Source organism: Sceloporus undulatus, chromosome 3 (genome assembly GCF_019175285.1).
Source record: "Sceloporus undulatus isolate JIND9_A2432 ecotype Alabama chromosome 3, SceUnd_v1.1, whole genome shotgun sequence".
In the NCBI taxonomy this organism is placed as follows: Eukaryota; Metazoa; Chordata; class Lepidosauria; order Squamata; family Phrynosomatidae; genus Sceloporus; species Sceloporus undulatus.
In genome coordinates this window covers 91856089-91875614 of record NC_056524.1, presented here as the reverse complement: position 1 = coordinate 91875614, position 19526 = coordinate 91856089, and the positions used below count along the sequence as shown (strand labels likewise).

Genomic DNA, 19526 nt, shown 5'->3' with positions numbered 1-19526 from the left:
AGTGGCTAGCCAAGCTTTTGAATGGATGAAGACTAACGCATAAATAAATTCCTGTGTTAATCATGAAATCCCACTTTGCCCACATTCCTGATTTGAACAACAGTTATTCAAGTGAAGCTCTGTGAGCAATATCAAAGTGCAGCAAAGCCATATGGATTGTGCTTTTGGCAATGTATAACAGCAATTCTCAAACTTAGGTCGCAAGATGTATAATAACCGTTTTCAAACACAGGTTCCTTAGGTGTTGTTGGACTACAGCATCTACAGTCTCTAGCCATTGGCCATGCTGGCTGGAGCTTCTAGGTGCTGAAACAACTGGTGACCCAATCTTGGGGATCACTAGTGAAGGGGGCTAGGTCTAGGCCAGTCTCTGAATAACAATGAAGTAGCAGTTTGCATTTATTTGCATTTATATCCAAGACGTTTGAATCTACTTTCTTTTTCATCAAGGGTTTGAACTTTTTGGTGAATCATGTTAGATTCATAATTAAACAAATACCAGACTCTCATCTACAATGACAGCCTCAGATTGAAATCTCCCCTCCCACACTGTGTAGACAATGTTACCAACACCCTAACGTCATTTCACTGTATACTTTAACTGTTCCCCCCCCCCCCCCAAAAAATAGTGGCAGCCAATGATGTGGAGCAAAACAACACATGATAGGATGTCAGGACAGATGCAAGGTCCACACAAGGCCTTTTCCTCCTTTCTGTAATATACTCACTCTGGATCCACATGATACAGCAGCCAATTTATTTCATTCCTGTTGCGCCCATGTTTTTATTCTTATTAATTTTTTATTCTTTTATTTTATTATATACTGTTTTTGTGATTTGTGACTGTTTCATTATCTCTTCCATTGCTGCTGTGTGATCATTTCCACCATGAAAAAGTGACTTGTTATTGTTATCCCTTAATCCAGGAAGTGGTTTATCCTGCAAAACAAGATTGACAAACTTTCTACTCCACCTTCACCTCTGGCATCAATGCCTATCAGTTTCCACCATGTCTTCTCATTCTGTTTCCACAGCTTCTTATGTCTCACTTTAATAATCTTTCCACTTTATTTTTGGCAAACTGGTTTTCCTTTCAAGTTTTGATTTCTTGACTTAATTTGTTGTTTTGAATGTTGGCAGGGAGGTGTATTTCAAGTGCACACCTACAACAGCTATATAACATAACACATACTGATTTGAATAATTCTCCTCTTCCTATTATTATTATTATTATTATTATTCAGGCAAGGACCTGTGAAACTCTGCACAACCACAATGACTTTATCTTCTTATTTTTATACTTTCGTGATAGGTTCCCCTGGCCCGGGGATGGAGATTTGTCCAACTGTCTGAATGGGGTCACGCTTCCCTGAAGGACTCAGTTGCAGTCTGGGGTGCTTCTGGACCGTGCGCCACCTTACATCTCAGGTGGATGCGACAGTCAGGAGCACTTGTTATCGCTCGGCTGATACGCCAGTGCGACCCTTCCTGGGCCGGGGGGACCTTGAAACGGTGGAATGCTCTGGTAACCTCTAGGTTGGATTTCTGTAACGCGCTCTACATGGGGCAACCCTTGTACCAAACTCGGAGCTTCAATTAGGCAAATTGGCACTAGGTTAGTCACTGGATGCTCCAGGACTAGCCACATAACACCTATTTTGCAAGATCTCATTGGCTGCCCTTCGCTTCCGAGCCAATACAGGTGTGGTTATTACTATAAAGCCCTAAATGGCTTGGGCCCAGTGTACTTGGAGGACTGCCTCTCCCCATAATCCGCCCCCGCTCTCTTCCGATCGGCGGGAAGCAATTGTTGAGGGTTCCTGATACGAAGTACACTGTGACTGAACAGAAGGCGTTTTCCAACTCGGCCCCGCAGCTTTGGAAACTCTCTTCCCGGCGAGCTCGGCTCGGTTACCCCTCCTTGACCGGTTCAGGAAGAAGCTGAAGACCTTCCTCTCCAACAGACTTTCCCAGCCAGGTATGATTTCTTCGCTCTCTCCCGTTCACACTAGCATTTTAAGCTAGTGATTGTTGTTGTTTTTTAACCTTGTATTTTTATCTTGTTTATACTCTGATGATGGTCTTGGATTTTTTATGTGGATGCTGTTTGTAAATTTGTACATTGTGTAGTACCTTTTGTAACCCGCTTTGATCTCTTTGAAAAGCGGGCTATTATTATTATTATTCTGTTGTATTTGTTTGCCACAAATAGCTGGACAGGTACTAGCTATGGGTGAGATGTCTGAAAAATGCACTTTTAAGGTAGGAAAGTACAGCCGGTACATCAACCCAAAGGTCCCTATATGTCATTACTGATACTACCACTAAACGCGGTTCCTGTAGCTAGAGCCAGGTCCTTTGAGTTTACATGAGATGCAGCTTGAGTAGAAGAAATCAGGGAAAGGTGTTGAGAAGTATACTCAGGAGGGCCCAAGTGACCTCAACAAGATCACATTCCCTTGAGCACTCAGTGAAACAGAAGTGCATTATATCTAAGGCAGATGTAGCATGATATGGAATGTATACATTCATATCATGCTACATCTGGCTTAGATATCATGCACTTCTTCTTTCACTGAATGCTCAGGAGAGGTGTGTTCTGTTGAGGTCACTTGGGCAATCCCCCTTTCTTTAAAGAGAAAGAGTGGCAATCCCCTTTCTTTAGAGAGAGAGAGCAAATGTTGCCTCTGTTGTACAAGGGACTCCAATCTATATTTCCTCACAGGTAATTTTTTCCTATACTGTATGTTATACAGAGAAAACTCAGCACAGACATGCAGCATGCATATAGGTGCACACACAACACCACGCTCAAGGAGGGATTGCAAAGTTTAAAACTTCCATCCCTATCTACTCTGATCTCACTGCTTCAGCAGTAAGACCCCTTTCCTGTTATATACTAACCACTGTGATTCCACACTTTAACTGGCAGGGGCCATCCTAGGAATCAGGGGTAGGCAACCTTTTTGGAGCCGGGGGCCGGGTTGCTGTCCCTCAGGCGACTGGGGGGCCAAGCTGGGGGGTGAGCTTCGACCCTCCGGGGCGGGGCCACGATGCCAGGGGTGGAGCTTCCACCCTCTGGGGCGGGGCCACATGCCGGGGGTGGAGCTTCGACCCTCCAGGCGGGGCTGTGTGCTGGTGGAGCTTCCACCCTCCAGGGCGGGGCCCATGCCGGGGCGGAGCTTCCACCCTCCGGGGGCAGGCCTCCCCATTTGCTGGCCCCGTCAGAGACCAGAAAAAAAAAGCTGGGGGGGGGCCTGCCAGTGCTTGGAGGACCCCTGGAGGGCCCCAGTGACGGCACGGGCCTTCCAGAGGCCCCCAGCCACCATGGGGCCCGCCTGGAGGGCCCCAGAGACGGCAGCGGGCCCCGGCAGAGGCCCCCTCCGCCCTGGGAACCCTCCGGCAGGGCCCCAGAGACGGCATGCCCCGCAAGGCCCCCTGCCGCCCGGGAGCCCTCCTGCAGGGCCCCAAAGACGGCAGCGGGCCCTCAGAGGCACCCTGCCACCCTGGGAGCCCTAAAGCAGGGCCCCAGGGATGGCAGTGGGCCCTGCAAAGGCCCCCTGCCCACCCTGGGAGCCCTCCTGCAGGCCCCAGGGATGGCAGAGGGCCCTGCAGAGGCCCCCTGCCGCCCTGGGAGCCCTAAGCAGGGCCCCAGGGATGGCAGAGGCCCTGCAAGACCCCCGCCACCCTGGGAGCCCTAAAGCAGGCCCCAGGGGATGGCAGCGGGCCCTGCAGAGGCCCCCTGCCGCCCTGGGAGCCCTAAAGCAGGGCCCCAGGATGGCAGGGGCCCTGCAGAGACCCCCTGCCACCCTGGGAGCCCCCGCAGGGCCCCAGGATGCAGCGGCCCTGCAGAAGCCCCCCGCCACCCTGGACCCTAAAGCAGGGCCCCAGGGATGGCAGCGGCCCCGCAGAGGCCCCTGCCACCTGGGAGCCCCCCGCAGGGCCCCAGGGATGAGGGGCCCTGCAGAGGCCCCCTGCCACCCTGGGAGCCCTAAGCAGGGCCCCAGGGATGGCAGGCGGGCCCTGCAGAGGCCCCCTGCCGCCCTGGGAGCCCTCCTGCAGGCCCCAGGGATGGCAGAGGGCCCTGCAGAGGCCCCCTGCCGCCCTGGAGCCCCCTGCAGGGCCCCAGGGATGGCAGAGGGCCCTGCGAGACCCCCTGCCGCCCTGGGAGCCCTAAAGCCGGGCCCCAGGGATGGCAGCGGGCCCTGCAGAGGCCCCCTGCCCCCTGGGAGCCCCTAAAGCAGGCCCCAGGGATGGCAGCGGGCCCCGCAGAGGCCCTGCCGCCCTGGGAGCCCTCCTGCAGGGCCCCAGGGAGGCAAGGGCCCTGCAGAGGCCCCCTGCCACCCTGGAGCCCTAAGCAGGGCCCCAGGGAGGCAAGCGGCCGCTGCGAGCCCCCTGCCGCCCTGGGAGCCCTCCTGCAGGCCCCAGGGATGGCAGAGCCCTGCAGAGGCCCCCTGCCCCCTGGGAGCCCGCCTGGAGGGTCCCAGAGATGGCAGCGGCTCCCAGAGGCCCCCTGCCGCCCTGGGAGCCCTCCTGGAGGGTCCCAGAGAGGTAGCGGGCCTCCTAGAGGCCCGCCGCCATTGCCGCCGCTGCGCGGCGGCCACCTGGGCCCGCCATTTGGCGGCAAATGGCGGCAAAGTCGCGCAACTCCCCCGAGGTCACGCACTTACGCCGCCATTTTGGCGAAAAATGGCGGCGCCATAGCCCCAGAGGCCGCTATGGGCGCCGCCATTTTGCCGACCAAAATGGCGGCGCCCAGAGCGGCGAAAAAGCCGCGACGGGCGGCCGCGGCGGCGGCGGCAGCGGCAGGAGCAGCCGGGGGCCGGCGGCCAGGCTTCGCAGGCAGCATCCGGCCCACGGGCCGGAGGTTGCCGACCCTGCTATGAATCCTGAGATTTGTAGTTTCGGGAGGGACAAGAAAATCCTCAGCATATAAAGCTCTAGGGCAGGGGTAGGCAACCTGTGGCCCGCGGGCCGGATGCGGCCCGGCGAGGCCTTGGGACCGGCCCCAGCCCGGTCCTGCCGCCGAGGCCTTTGGCCTCTCGCGCACAGGAGCAATTGTCTGTAAAAGCTCAGAAACATGCATTTATATTAACATTTTTAAAAATCAGCAAATTTTTTTCACGTGTCCTCCACTTTTTAAAAAAAGTGTCCACCATTGAAAATTTTTCCACATTTGTCCCGGTTAGTTATTTATTTAATTTTTTTTAAAAAATTCTTTATTATTTGTTTTTTGGCTTTGGCCCCCCAGTTTGTGCGGAGGGACAGCAACCCGGCCCCCGCTCAAAAAGGTTGCCTACCCCTGCTCTACAGGCCTACCCAAACTAGAGACCCCAGACTTCAGTAGCTCCTCAGCTATCAATCTTTTTTTTCCACGACTAGTAACAGATGTTAACAAGGAGACTGCTCCTCCAGTCCTCGTACTCTAATTTCAGGGAAGGAAAATATGTGGCCCCCAGCTGTTGTGTGACTGCAACTCCCAGCTGCTCTGGCCAGCAACAACCAATGGAAAGGAAAGCTTGCAACAGCTGGTCAGCTGGAGGGCCACACAGTTTCCAGCACTGCCTTATTTCATGAATGAACAAGATACAAGACAGTCAAGACAGAGGGGAAAATACCCAGTGGAGGGAAATAAGGAAAAGGAAACAGCATTTTGGCTCTGTTTCGCTAAAAGTACCAAGGGCTTTCCCGTTTTCTTCTTCTTTGTGTCATTGTGTCCTGCTTTGCTTCTTGTTCACAAGGAATAAGCCATGGAATTGTGACTTTGATGCCTTCAACACTTCCTCTCCTCTGCCATTCATCAGTAAACTACACAGATATTTGCTTTTAATCATTTGGGTTACTTTCACACCCCTCCCCCTCAGTATATTGAAAGTCTGAGGTTGGACCAGGGAAAGGGGAGGGAGAGGATGATAAAGTAGAAACTGATTCTTGGCCTTTGTCCTCTGTTTAGATAGAGGAGTGGGTGAAAAGGTCAAGGAAAACAATTATGAGCATTCTTCTCCCCCCCCCCTTTTGAATTGCCTACCAAGTAAACCCTGGCAGGAGATTTAAAAGGAGTTTTTCATCTCCCTCTGGACTGCATGGGCTATCTTGACTCTTATGGGGTGGTTCTAATCATATTTCCTGGCATGGTGACTGGCTTCTTCCATTTGTCTTCATGCAACATCTTATTGTAAAAAAAATGTATTTTAAAACTGTTAGTTGGAATTGTGGGGAAGAAACCACCAGGGTATTTTATCTCAGATTGCTTTCTGCATTTACTGTAAGGACATTAGCTTATTCATTACGAACTCTCAGTTCCTGTTCCTATTCAGGGGTTAAACTGTGTACCACATTAAATGCAAAGCTTGCAATTAAACTGCCTTTTTTATTCTAAAGAATGCATTTGGAGATCCATCTTGGACAGGGTCATCCACATACAGCTATAGAGTTTAAACCCATACCCTTGAATGTTCCCAATCTGGCAGGGAAAGTCACAATGAATCCTCTATCATCCCACTTTTTCAGTTGCTTTTACAATGTCCCAGTCTCCCTCTGCTCCTTCCACTTTCCTACTTTGTTCTCAGCTTGCTTCAGTTGCTGCAAACTACATTTCAGAAGAGGGGAGAGGAGAGGAGACAGAAACTTGTCCTTCCTAGTAAGCTGAGGCAAAAAAACAAATTTCTATAGCCCTTCTAGCTTATGTGCTTTTCCTCATTAATAATTTTGGTCATCTTAGTCACACTCCGAAGTTCCTTGGCTACATGTGTCCCAGTTTTATTATTTATTTAATTTATTTATTTATGGTATTTATACCCCGCCCTTCAGCCCTAAAGGCTATCAGAGCAGCTTCATCTGTGAAATGTTGGAGGGTATACAAAACCTTCTCCCAAATGTTTCCCTCATTTTCAACTCCCTTCCCTCACATGTGGACAGACTAAAGCAAAACTATTACAGTATCTCATAATTAGAGAATCAATATTCTGCAGAAGAAAAAAGTGAGACTTTCTTGCAATGTGTGGCAATGGTCTGTAGTCATAGGCTGCTGTTGCTGTGTGCCTTCAAGTCATTTTTAACTTATGGCGACCCTAAGGCAAACCTATCATAGGATTTTCTTGGCAAGATTTGTTTGAAAGAGGTTTGCCATTGCCTTCTCCTGATACTGAGAGCATGTGACTTGCCCAAAGTCACCTAGTAATGTGGCTAAGACAGGATTTGAACCCTGGTCTCCAGATTCATAGTACAACATTCAAACCACTACACCATGCTGGCTTACAGTAGATCTATTTGTTATAATGAAGGGCTTGTCTACACTGGCCAAAAAACCCAGACTCACCCTGTATCCAGTGCAATGAGTACTCATGATGCACACGGTGAATCCACTTCTTTAAAACATAAATCCAGTTCAACAGAAAACACTGTGTAGTCCAGAGTTTCCAGGAAATTCCAGAGTGAACATGGGTGCATTCGATATGAAGACATCTGGATCGGGTTGGACTCAGTTTCCATACATCTACACACCCACCCCTTTGTGCCATTGACCGATCTCCCTTGGTATCACCACCACTGCTGCAGTCTCACCAGCCTTTGCAAGACCTTGACTGTCACCATTGCTTCTGCTGAAGTCAGAACAGGGCATCTTGCTATGTGATCAAAAAGGAGAGGGTCGCTCTACCCAGCCAGAGGGAACAATGTAATGTCACCCAGCAGCCCAGCTGGACACATTTGGCCAGCACTGTGTCAACCAATGGCCGCTCCAGAGCAAAATATTCTAGATTCAGAGGGCCAGTGAAGATGTACCTCAATTTAAATCCTATTGATTTTCATAGGTTCACTCTCACTGAACCTATATTCAGCCATTCATACACATTTGCAGCACAGTCCTAATGATCTTTACTTAATATGCATGTCTGGTATTATACATGCTTTTAATTTTAATTTTTTGAAAAAAATATCCTTGTTGTTTTACTGTTATGAACAACTGTATATAATTTGTGGTGAAAGATATTGTTGTTCTATAACTTACATCTGTATAAGTGTTTTTGTTAATAAACAGAATCTTATTTTCTCACATAATAAAGCTGTCAAAATATACCGTAGTTGTGAAAAAAATAATAATTTAACAATAAAAATTGCATGCTGTGTCTAAGAGCCATACAGTCAGCCCTCCTTATCCATGAATTTTTTATCCATGAATTCAAGCATCCACAGCTTGAAAATATTCAAAAAAAGGATAAATTCCAAATAGCAAACCTTGATTTTGCAATTTTCTATAGGGGACACCATTTTGCTCTGCCATTGTATTTAATGGGACTTGAACATCCACGGATTGTGTTATCCATGGAGGATCCTGGAACCAAACCCAAGCGGATAACAAGAGCCCAATGTATTTTAACCCAAATCAGCTTTATTTGTAAATGTCTGTTTTTTATTCTTTTAAAAAAATAACAATACACAAATATTTGGTTTGAGATGGAATGTTTAGTTGCTGAATCATTTTGGAAAACATTTTACACTGTCTTTGCTTTCTTTGGGCCTTTCTGCATCATATCAAGGCTGCAGCAGCCACATGCCATGGCCACAATCCGGCATTTTTTCAGCCCCAAAAGAAGCCACAAAATGCTGCTCCTTTTGGGGGTGGAAAAAAAGCTGCCTCTTTCGCTGCGGTGGCAGCTCTTCTGCAGTCCTGCAGAGAGCCACAATGCTGCCATTTGGTCAGGTGAAGGATATGACACTGGCTTATGTGCCAGCCTGTTTTGGCCCTCTATTAACCCCCCAAAAAAATCCATTCAAAATTTGTACAATATCATTTCGAAGAGTAATGTGGTTCTTCTTACTTCATTGAGTTTTTATGATTAAAATCATAAAAAATTACTAATTCACCACTAGAGATAAAGGAAAATAATTGTTTACCAGGCAACATGCTGATCGAGCAATTGATTCAGAATGTAGTAGTAGGCTTCTGTACGTAAATCCCTAACTCAGTGTGCTGTATTTCACATTGTGTTCCTAGGATCCCTTGTTAGACAATCAGGGAACATTATGTCTGTACCAGGACATATTTGTCATATTTAAGCAATAAATAGTATGACCTTACTTCTCAGTGATGACACAAAGCCAATCTAGTAATCATTTTTAAACCTGGTCAGGTCTGTACCCCTTCTTAATGAATAAGCCCACTGAACATATTGTGATTTAGCTCTGGGTAAACATGCCTAGGATGGTACCATAAGTATTAGATTTTCAATTTCAGATTCTAAAAGGTCTCCTGCACCTTTGAGTTCTCCATAGCAGCATTTTACATCACTAGAGCATTTAAATGCAGAAAGTATGAAAATCTTACAACACAAATCTCTACATACGTATTCAAAAGTAAGTCACATATTACTCCCAGGTCAGTGTGCAAAGGACTGAAACCTTAAATATTCCTAACAGTGAGCTGAATTGGGAGCTAGCCATCCAACTCGTTTTTTATTTTTATCTCCTAGAATCATTGGCTTTGGTAGCTGTGCCCGCTGGGAGTTGCAGTCCAACAACTTCTGGAGAACTACACAATTTTCTCCCTTAGTTTGTATCATGGGTAGGCAACTTGGCACTTTCCAGATGTGTTAGATTTGATCTTCCTCCATCTGTGACCACAGGATATGGAGTTTGGAGCTAATGGGAATAGCAGTAAAAACATTCTGATTTGCGGTTTAGATACTCATTCTCCTACGTAAAATTATGTTTGATAACATAGCAATACTATACTCACAAAAGGTACACCATATGTGTAATTATATCTTGAAGGCTATTGGAAACTAGCCTTTGTAAGGTGGTAAACTGACAGAAGAGCATTTTCTCAGAGGAATTTATTGAGGAATAGTCATTTCAAGACTTTTTCTCATTATGAAGAATCATGTAAACTCATCCTCAGTTCCTCAGTGTAACTGAATGAATCTGTGATGGCATGGCAAGTCTGCTTTGCCTTTGCATACTCTTGAACTAATCTACTGTCTGCATTTGTATTCTATATAATCGTGGTAACCTCAGTTTATATCTGCAGGCATGCCATCTGATGTCTCACCACTCCGTTTTGATGACTAATAACTCCATGTGCTCATTGATACAGATATGGGATTTTGTATTTTATACCCTATGCTGCCTTGGGAAAACTGTTGTCTAGTAAAGTGGTTAAGAGATGCATGAAACAGATAAATGAATAAAATGTAGGAGGATGAGGAGATAACACATTCCTCCAGTCTGCTAAAGAGTATTTGGCAAAAGGCTTTGGCAAAAGGCTTCTGAAAGTCCAAATGAAATTCACACATACCACATACAGCATTCTGAACTCCATTGACACTACTATCCTGCTTGTGGGTTTCCCATAGGCATCTGGTTGGCCTTGTATCAACTGGCACCTTCCATGTCAGTGATGTAGTGAAGTTCAAACAGGGACGTAGCCAGGATTTTAGGAAGGGGGGTCCAGACTAAGTGCCACCATTATAATGGGGCTTGGGTGTGGCGGCGCAGCAGCATGCACCATTCATTTTTCTATCGGAAGGGGGAGGCCTGGACCCCAAGAACCCCCCCCCCCTTGGCTACATCCCTGGTTCAAATCTCCCAAATAGGATCAGCACCCCTTTTAAAATTTAGACTAAAATCCAGACCGGATTCCCTTCCTCACTAATATGGACTCCACTAGCCAACATTGGGTTGACATGGGTCTCTACCTTCTTAAATATTCAACATTTATTTGGAAGACATTGTGGAAATGTGAATGGAGAGTCTATAACTAATATCCAGGTCAGTCTAAAATATATTCCTTTTTAGACTACATTGGCACTACTGAGATAATCCAGTTTGACACCACTTTAACTGTTCATTGGTGTGGAATTCTGGGATACTGTAGTTTTGTTGGTAAGAAGACCAGTTAGGTTTTCTCTGTCAGAGAGCTCGGTGCCACAGCGGCAAATTACATTTCCCTCAATTTCCACAGCAACTGGAGCCATGGACAGTTAAGTCAAACTGGATTATTTATACATTGCAGATGCAGCCCTAGTCATGTACGTTTAGGATGGCCCTCCTTCAAACTGGTACCTCCTTTCTGTGTTGAACCATAACTCCCCTAATTTACAGTCAGTATGGGTCTATCCATAGCACCTCTGGAACCCCCCCCCCCATGAACCATCTATGGCTATGGTACTGAAACTTTTTATCCTTAAGACTCCCCTTTACATCTATATACATATGTTGTCCACCCCCATTCAATGTAGTAAATGAATAAACATAGTTTGCTTTTTTTAGTGCTAGTATTTCCAGTCACACATTCATGTATATTCATATTTTAACTTTTTATTAAAAATAACATTGTTCAAATTAGAAGTTTTATTTACAGTACAGTGGACCCTTCCCTTATGCGGGGATCCATTCCAGGCCCCTCTCCCCTGTGTAAGAGAAAAAGCATATATGTTCACACGACATTCAAAATAATGGGGTGGAAGCCTGTGGCATGGTGCACAATTTCTGCGTAGGCTAGAAGCTGGTTATGGTGTGCACACTGTATTTAACTCGACCCATGTGTATATTTTACACATAAAACAGTTTGAGAAGAAGAGGAGGGGAAACAGGATCTCCAAGTCTTGAGCCCCCCCCCCCCTTTGAGCAACTCTTTTGCTGCCCCGGGGGTCCCAGCCCACCATTTGAGAACCACTGGTATTCACACTTTATTCACACATGGAAACCACCTGTCAAGATCATGGTCCCACCATGCTTAATTTCTGTGCTTGAATATATTGGTGGTAATGCAAGACAATGGGGTATGCGATAATATTTGTGATGCTGTGGAAATAAAAGACTGTGTATCAGTAGCAGCCTGGGGTAATGAGCAGATGTGTGGATAGAAATATGAGGTGCAGATTACTAAGGTTGTTCCTGTGGGAAGCTGTAGCTTGGTATGGGTCGGGGGGAGAATTAGTTGCTGACAAATGGGATGAAGGTTTTTATAACAAATTAATTGCTTGAACTCCAAGTATACTGTGTAACTGGACAGATTCTTCAGTCCTAATAACTATGTACAGTGATCGACTCTGCTTTCTGAATAAAGCTTTTCTGACTCTGCTGAAGGCTTATTTTCCTGGGATGGTGTTAGCCACTACATCATACCACGACATGATGCTTAGGCACATTACTGATTTTTGTTCCCTTTAATTCTTGAGCAACTTTGTTTCTTAGGCACACTTTAAAAAGAAAAGTGGACCTTTGTCCTCTCGGCTAAAGGAGGCTCACTATGATGCAGTAGACACTGAAGAACCCCTGCCCTAGAACATAATGACATGACCTAAGGCACAATAATGGCTTGGTGCATGATAACAAAAGTGAGTGTTCTCGAGTAATTGTTTCTACCTTACAGAGTGAAAATTAATGCGTGGTTGCAGCAAAGAAACATCTCAGAAGTCAAAGCTAATTTTTGAGAAGATAAACATTCCGGAATCCCAGTTTCATTTATCAGAAATTGCTGTACATTACAGGCAGCTGCTTTATTGTTAGCTATCATGTTGTAAAAGAGAGGTTAAAATTGTGTGGCCTTCCAGACATTATTGGAGTGGAAGCCCCATCAATTCTGCTCAGCATAGTCCATTAGGATGAGTTAAAACCCAACACCATCTGGAGGGGCTTTTGAGTCCCACAACTGCTATAAATTGAATAATGCTGGGGAGACAACAGGGAGAATTTATGGAGGTATTACTTATTAAGTAACAAAACCCCAAAGGCATCCAATACTCTCTGATCTTGGAAGCTGAGCAGGATCTACCCTGGCTAGTACTTGGGTGGGAGACCACCAGCAAATACAATGTTCTTTAGGCTATAAGAAAATCCTATGAACCCTGTGAAATTCATTAGGGCACCATATGTCAGCAAGCAACTTGAAGGCACATGCTCTAATATATTATAAGTGGAAGTGATGGGAACAGGAGTTCAACAACATCTGGAGAGACGTAAGTTGCCTAGTCCTGTCTTAAATGCTTAAATGCTCATAGAGTGTGGCATATACTTTTGTGAAATACAATCTATAAACTATTTCACCTGAAACATGAAGTGCATCTACACTGTTGAAATAATGCAGTTTGGCACCACTTTAGGTACTGTAGCTCCATCCTATGGAGGCTTCTCTGCCAAAGAGTGCTGGCACTTCAGAAAACCACAAATCCCAGGATACTGCATGATGGAGCCATGGCAGTTAAAGTGGTTTCAAACTGCATTATTTCTATGGTGCAGATGCACCCATGGTCTGCAAGGCTGGTAGGGATATATACTTTAGTATGGACAGAGATGAGATTAAGTATTCATGGATGGCTACAAAAACTTTGTGAAGTCGATTTTCTCATTACCCAGCTCCTTCAACCATCATTCATAGGGCTTGGTTTCCAGATCCTTCACCATCTTTGTTGCTCTCTCCTGGAGATGTTCTAGATTGCATATTTGACCACAAGAGCTGCTTCCCTTTTGTGGCTAATAACAGCATCAGGGATTTTCATTAGGGCTATTGGCACAAGGGAAAGAGTCATCCTACATTCTTCCACACTAAGACTTCAGTTCAGGTAAACCCCCCCTCCTTACCTCAGCTTTTTTAAAAGAGTTTTGTTTATTTAATTTACATCCCACATTTTTTTACTTTTACTTTTTTATTACTCAATGTAAACATTTAATAAAAATTAATTTTAAAAAGAGTTTTATTTCTTTAATTTACATCCCGCATTTTTCCCAACACAGAATCCAAAGCAGCATACATTTTAAAAGCACAATACACTTCTAAAAACTTAATACAGAAATTAAAACACAAACTAAGGCGGGTTACAGACCGCTCGTTTGGGGCGGCCTGCACCCGCCCCTTTCCCCGCTGTATCGGGGCCTCAGCTGCCAGAACAGCAGCCTCCGAGGCCCCGATCCACCGCTTTCCAGGCCGCGGGGAAGTGACAAAAGACCGCTTCCCCACGGCCTGGAAAGGGGTATCCTTGGGACTTCAAGCCCCAAGGACACCCGGCGATGGCAAGGAGGAGAAGAAAGGGGCCGCTTGTCCCTTTTCTCCTTTGTGTCACTGGCGCAGCCGTCTAAAGGCTGTGCCAGCGACACAAACCGCAAAAGGAGCTCTGTTTCGGAGCTCTTTTTCACGCCACGGAAAGGGCACTCTATGTGCCCTCGCATGGCGCAACGACATCATGTCTGCGCTGCCTCGTTTCTAGGCAGCACATTTGTGACGTCGTCATGGCGGCGCCCATCTGTATAGAGCACCACCATTTTGTATGGACTGGGTCCGTACTAGGGTTAGGGGCATCCAGAAGGGATGCCCCTTCCTAACCCTAGTAGGGACCCAGTCCATACTTTTAGGCCCGTCTGTAACTGGCCTTAATTTCATTTTAAATACAAATTAAAAACAGTTTAAAACAGCATTAAAAAACACTTAAAACATAATAATACTACTCACCTCATTAAAAGATCCATCTGCCACATACAGTATAGGCCCAATGCTTCCTTAAATAAAAAGGTCTTACCTGCTGACAGAAAGACATTAAATGCAATCACATATTTAATGTTAGCATACAGTTCAGGTTCATTTTCCTTGATGTTGCCTGCTGTTCAAGCTACTTGCAAGAAGCTGAACCCTTAGAATTTATTGGTTTCTACTCAGGTTACATTTAGGCATCTTTCAATTGGTTCATTTACTAGCTGGAATACTGTGATCAGTGATTATATTTATGCAGGACAAGGGACTTGGTAGCCTAAATTCAATTACTAGACCCAACAAAAGGAGACCCATTGAAATCAATTGCTAAGTGATAAATCAACATTTGTGTAAATCCCATTAATTAAACGGGGCTTCTCTAGCTGGTGACTAGCATTTGGATTTAGGTCAATATAGAAATAATTGTCAATTGCCTTGCATATTATTTGTTTTCTTCTGGGAACAACACCACAACAAAATACTTTTATTTGGTTTGAGAGGTGTATCCTTCATTGAATTGATGTATGAATAATAGCCTATGTGTGTAGCTCTGTCTGAATATCTATCTACCTATAAAATAGTGTTTAGAGAAACAGAGATATACAATACACATATAGACTTACATATATTGCCATGCGTAACTTATTCATACATTATTCCAATGAAAGACACAGCACTCAAACCAAATGAAAGTATTCTACCACTTCTTTATATGGTGCTGTTCCCTGAAGAGAATAAATGATAGGCAATGCAACTGATAATTATTGCTATATGTCTGTCTAATTATACCTTAGTTTCTGTAATAATTGTTTTTCTTTTAAGTCAAACATTTTAAAGATCTACAGTAATAATTTTATAATTCAGATCATGCTTATTGTACTTTTAAGGAATATGCCTAAACTGCTGACGAATGCAATGGGAATGTTCAGAATTAGTACTCTGGAAGTCACTTTGCTAGAAAAGTGCATCATTAAACAATTTCCTTTTCTTTTATCAATCCTCATGGGAACAAAAATGAAGACAGATATAATTTTACTTTTTTTCCCCAGTCAGGTTTCAAAAATCATGTACAGATTATGATGGAAAAGCCAGATTACAACACATGGTTGTGAGCAAAGATTTTTATTTCTCAGCTATTCCACAGAAAATGTAGGAAGCTGCTCTTCATTGTTAAAATTCTGGACTGCCTAAGAGTTCAGAGATCCACAGTTACCTATCTAAAAGATTTTATGACAGTTCTCTTTCAGAACTTTTACATCTCAAAACAATTCTTCTCTTTGAAAACTACTGATACTTAAACATTTTTGTTTTCCTTTATTTAAAAAAAACACTACTGGCATTTTTCCCTTGAAAGGAAGCAGCTCTTATGTTTGTTTACTCAGAAATAAAACCTCACAGAGCAACAGATAGGCACAGACTTAATTTGTATGCTGCCTCTTTCATAATATGGGCCCCAAAGCAGCATCTTCATTGTGGCTCATTCCTTAAAGGCAGGTTTACAGTTAAACATTAAAAATTCCAGAATAATTACTACAGATATTTACATTACTTTTAAGTCAACAATGAAGACATTAAAATAGTTAAAGATTTTCTATCACTTGAAAATTAATCAGAAATCATCTTTCTTTATTTTTTCTCTTTATTTTCTTTCTTTCTTTTTTACTTTTAAAGACTTAAATCATGGCAGCAAAACTATGGAATAGCTTGGGGGAAGGGTGGACAAAAATCCCTAAAAGCATGTTAGGCATAAGGTAAGGAAGCAGAGTTAAGGGAGAAGTCAGGAAGAAAGCATGATGGGAGCAGCAACCCCAGTTGCACAACTGAGAAAGATGCAGTGATGGCTTCCTGGAAAGCTGTATGTTCCCATGTGTGACTGCTGGGAGAATGGAACTTTTGTTTTTCAAAAAGGCTTTGATCCAAAGGAAGCTGAAGTGATGTTTGCTCATTGTGCCTTTCTCTTGGAGATCACTCCCATGTTGTTCCAAAGAATGTCCTAACCTTGCAGATCAGACAAAAATGTAGAGAGTTGCAGTGGTTGAGAGAGATGAAAATCACTCTCCCACCCACCCCCACCCACATTCACAGAAATATCCATTGCATCCCCATCTACTTTCTATGAACAGAAGGAAACTGCTACTTCCAAAACAATGCTTTCAAATTATTAAGTTATTAAAATATTTATATCAACTTCTGTGTCCAGATATCGCACAATGTTGTATGAGGAATAAAACAGCACTAAACAAGTTAAAAGAAAACAAGGTAAACCAAGAATTTTAAACAGTATGTGCAGTGTACACTAAAACAGAAATCCACAGTTAATCATGCTATGATCACAGGGCCTCCAAAGCTTTGGTGAAGGTCCAGGTTTTAACTTGGCATGAAAATGAGGTCAGCATCAAAACCAAACAAGCCTTCTAGGGTGAATGCACAGAAGAGCACAACCTGTTGTGACATAAATAAATAGTGTGAATGTCAGTCCTATTTATCCACTAATATTCAAAAAGAGGCCCTAGCAAGCAAAAACATTCTTTGTTTTCTTTACGCATTCAAACTTCTAGAAAAGTATCAAATTAAATGTATCGTGTAGACATGTATACTAGTGTATTCTCAGCTTTGAGGCTTCTGAAAGTCATTTTGAAGTCATGCCATTGGCAATTAGGAAAAAGCTTTCGTGGGGCTTTTTCATACTAATACTGGCCATGATGGCTGAGAGCTTCTGAGTTGTAGTCTAAAAAAGGAGACTTTTAAAGGTTCTGCCCATAATAATTAACACTCCTTAAATAAAAGCCAGTCTGGAAAAATGATTTGAATCTTTGGAGATTATCACACTGGGCAAAAAGGGGGAAGAGGGAGACATAATCCCAGCTAAATCATGTGATCATGCAGAAGATTTTCGCACAATGTTGCGCTTATCCCAGACTTTGCCCATGAATAACCCGGCATGCTGCTGCAACAAACCATTCATGGGAAACTCCCATGAATGGTTTCTTAATAGTGTAATTGAAGTGTGACTGGGAGAATGTGAAAGTCAGTCACGCTTCTTTAGCACTACTGCAGAAGCAACTAGGGATACCCAGAATGCATTGTGAAAACCCTGTGATAGGCACTATAGGTCAGAGTCAATCTGAAGCCACATAACAATAAAAAAAAAACTAGTTAAATGGTCCTGTGGAAAGAAATCCAGTCCACATAATTCCTCCATAGGAGTGGTCATCCAATATTCTGAGGCTGCTATAGCTAAGGCAAAATTATCTCTAGGTCTGGAGGAATACAATTATAACAGGCTAGTGCAAGTTATGGAGATGCTATAAGGACTCACAACACCAATTTTTAAAATTATTGTGTCTTATATATGTTAGCCGCCTTAGGTCCCACTTTGGGAGAAAGGCGGGATAAAAATAAGATAAATAAAATAAAATAATAAATAACTTTTCCCATCTAGTCATTGCTTTATTGTTTTATTACTACCACTTCCATTACCAAATGGGTTAATGACCATTCAGTCTTTATCACCTAAGGAAAAAGGTGAGGTTGACATGAAAAAAAACCTTAGTTCAGCAGAATATGTTGAATCCACATAAACAGCTGACTTGCATGTTTGCTTGCACCTGAAAAATTTGAGCTGACTGAAGTAACCTCGCTGATCTCTGTCCTCTCCATAAAGCAGATCTTAGTTCTTTCAGACAGCAGCACTTTTGTGCTGATAATCTGAAAGGTGAACTGATGAGGCATTTGCAGATAACACAAAAAGATCTTTAAAAGGTATTTGAACCCTTGTAAACAGAAGAACTTTTGTGTGTCTGTGTATCTGCAGCTTCTGGTGGTTTATCTACAGAGTATTTATATAATCATAGAACCTCAGAGTTGGAAGAGGCCAGATGGTCAAATCCAAATCTTCAGCTAAAGAATTCCCAGCACATCCAAAGAAGGAGACACCATCATCTCTCTAGGCAATTGGTTCCATTGCCAAACCACTCTTGAGCGATCTAGGTGATCCCTGATTAAGGACTTTATCACAACAGCCCACCATAATCACACTAGTTTAACAAGGAAGCATACCAGTTTGGCATAATTTCTTACCATACTTTTCCCCATGATAGGACTTTAGAGATCCATGGTAATGCAATCTGTTTTCTGCACTGCCAAACACCACCTTTGACAGGAAGAGGGAGATGAGCTTTCACATTTACGAACTGCCTTCTAAAGAGAGCAGCTATGAAAATGTGCTGCTTCTCCCAACTTCCGAAGCACATTCACACATCAACCTTGTGTTTTGGGAGAAAGGAAGGACAAGTGATCCCAGTTGCCAACTGCCTCCCAATGTGTGACTATTATTTGCTATTCGACGTTTTTAATTTGTTTTCTGTTTTATTGAACCCTTTCCTGTATTGTTATTATTATTATTAACCTTTATTTATGAAGCGCTGTAAATTTACACAGCGCTGTACATGCAATCTTTTTAGTTAGACGGTTCCCTGCCCTCGGGCTTACAATCTAAAAAGACATGACACAGAAGGAGAAGGGAGTGGTGGAGGGAAAGGGTAAGAGGTCCAGCAATTCCTCTCTACCTCCAAGGCCTGGACCAAGGCAGATGGACTGGAGGGAGGGCTTGGCTTCATAATGGATGGTTAATCATTTTCCAGGGAAAATACATACTCTCAAGCAGGATAATGCATATACAGTACATAGCAATACAAGAAATGGTTTGATAAACAGGCACCAAAAGAACATCAAATAGTAAGCGACAATTATGCAATGCCTGGGAAGGCTTCTCTGAACAGGGTGGTTTTCAACTCCGTTTTGAAGCTTGTTGAAGAAGTGATGGCTCTTGCTTGTGGGGGAAGAAGGTTCCAGGAATGAGGGGCAGCAAGTGAAAAGGGACGAATCTGGGATGGGGCAGAGGAAATCCTGGGCTGAGACAGCAGACCTTGACTACCAGAACAGAGGGCCCTGGTGGGAAGGTGAGGAGATTATGTTATGTATTATTTATATGTATTATGCTATTATTTCTTAGATAGTACGCCATGGGAAGGTTTACTCATATCTATTTTATTGTTTGTAT

At 43.9% G+C, this 19526-nt stretch overlaps 1 long non-coding RNA gene across 2 annotated transcripts in view; it reads left to right on the top strand.

The window, feature by feature from the left end:
* Window positions 1-19526, top strand: part of LOC121926444 — an 88297-nt gene that overhangs the window by 60724 nt on the left and 8047 nt on the right. Inside the window, exon 1 of one of the 2 annotated variants that reach the window (XR_006103016.1) lies at window positions 19366-19425. The exons of the other annotated variant lie outside the window; for it this stretch is intronic. This is a non-coding gene — a long non-coding RNA (uncharacterized LOC121926444). Of the gene's footprint in view, window positions 1-19365; window positions 19426-19526 lie in introns of those variants that run through there. 2 annotated transcript variants of the gene reach the window in all.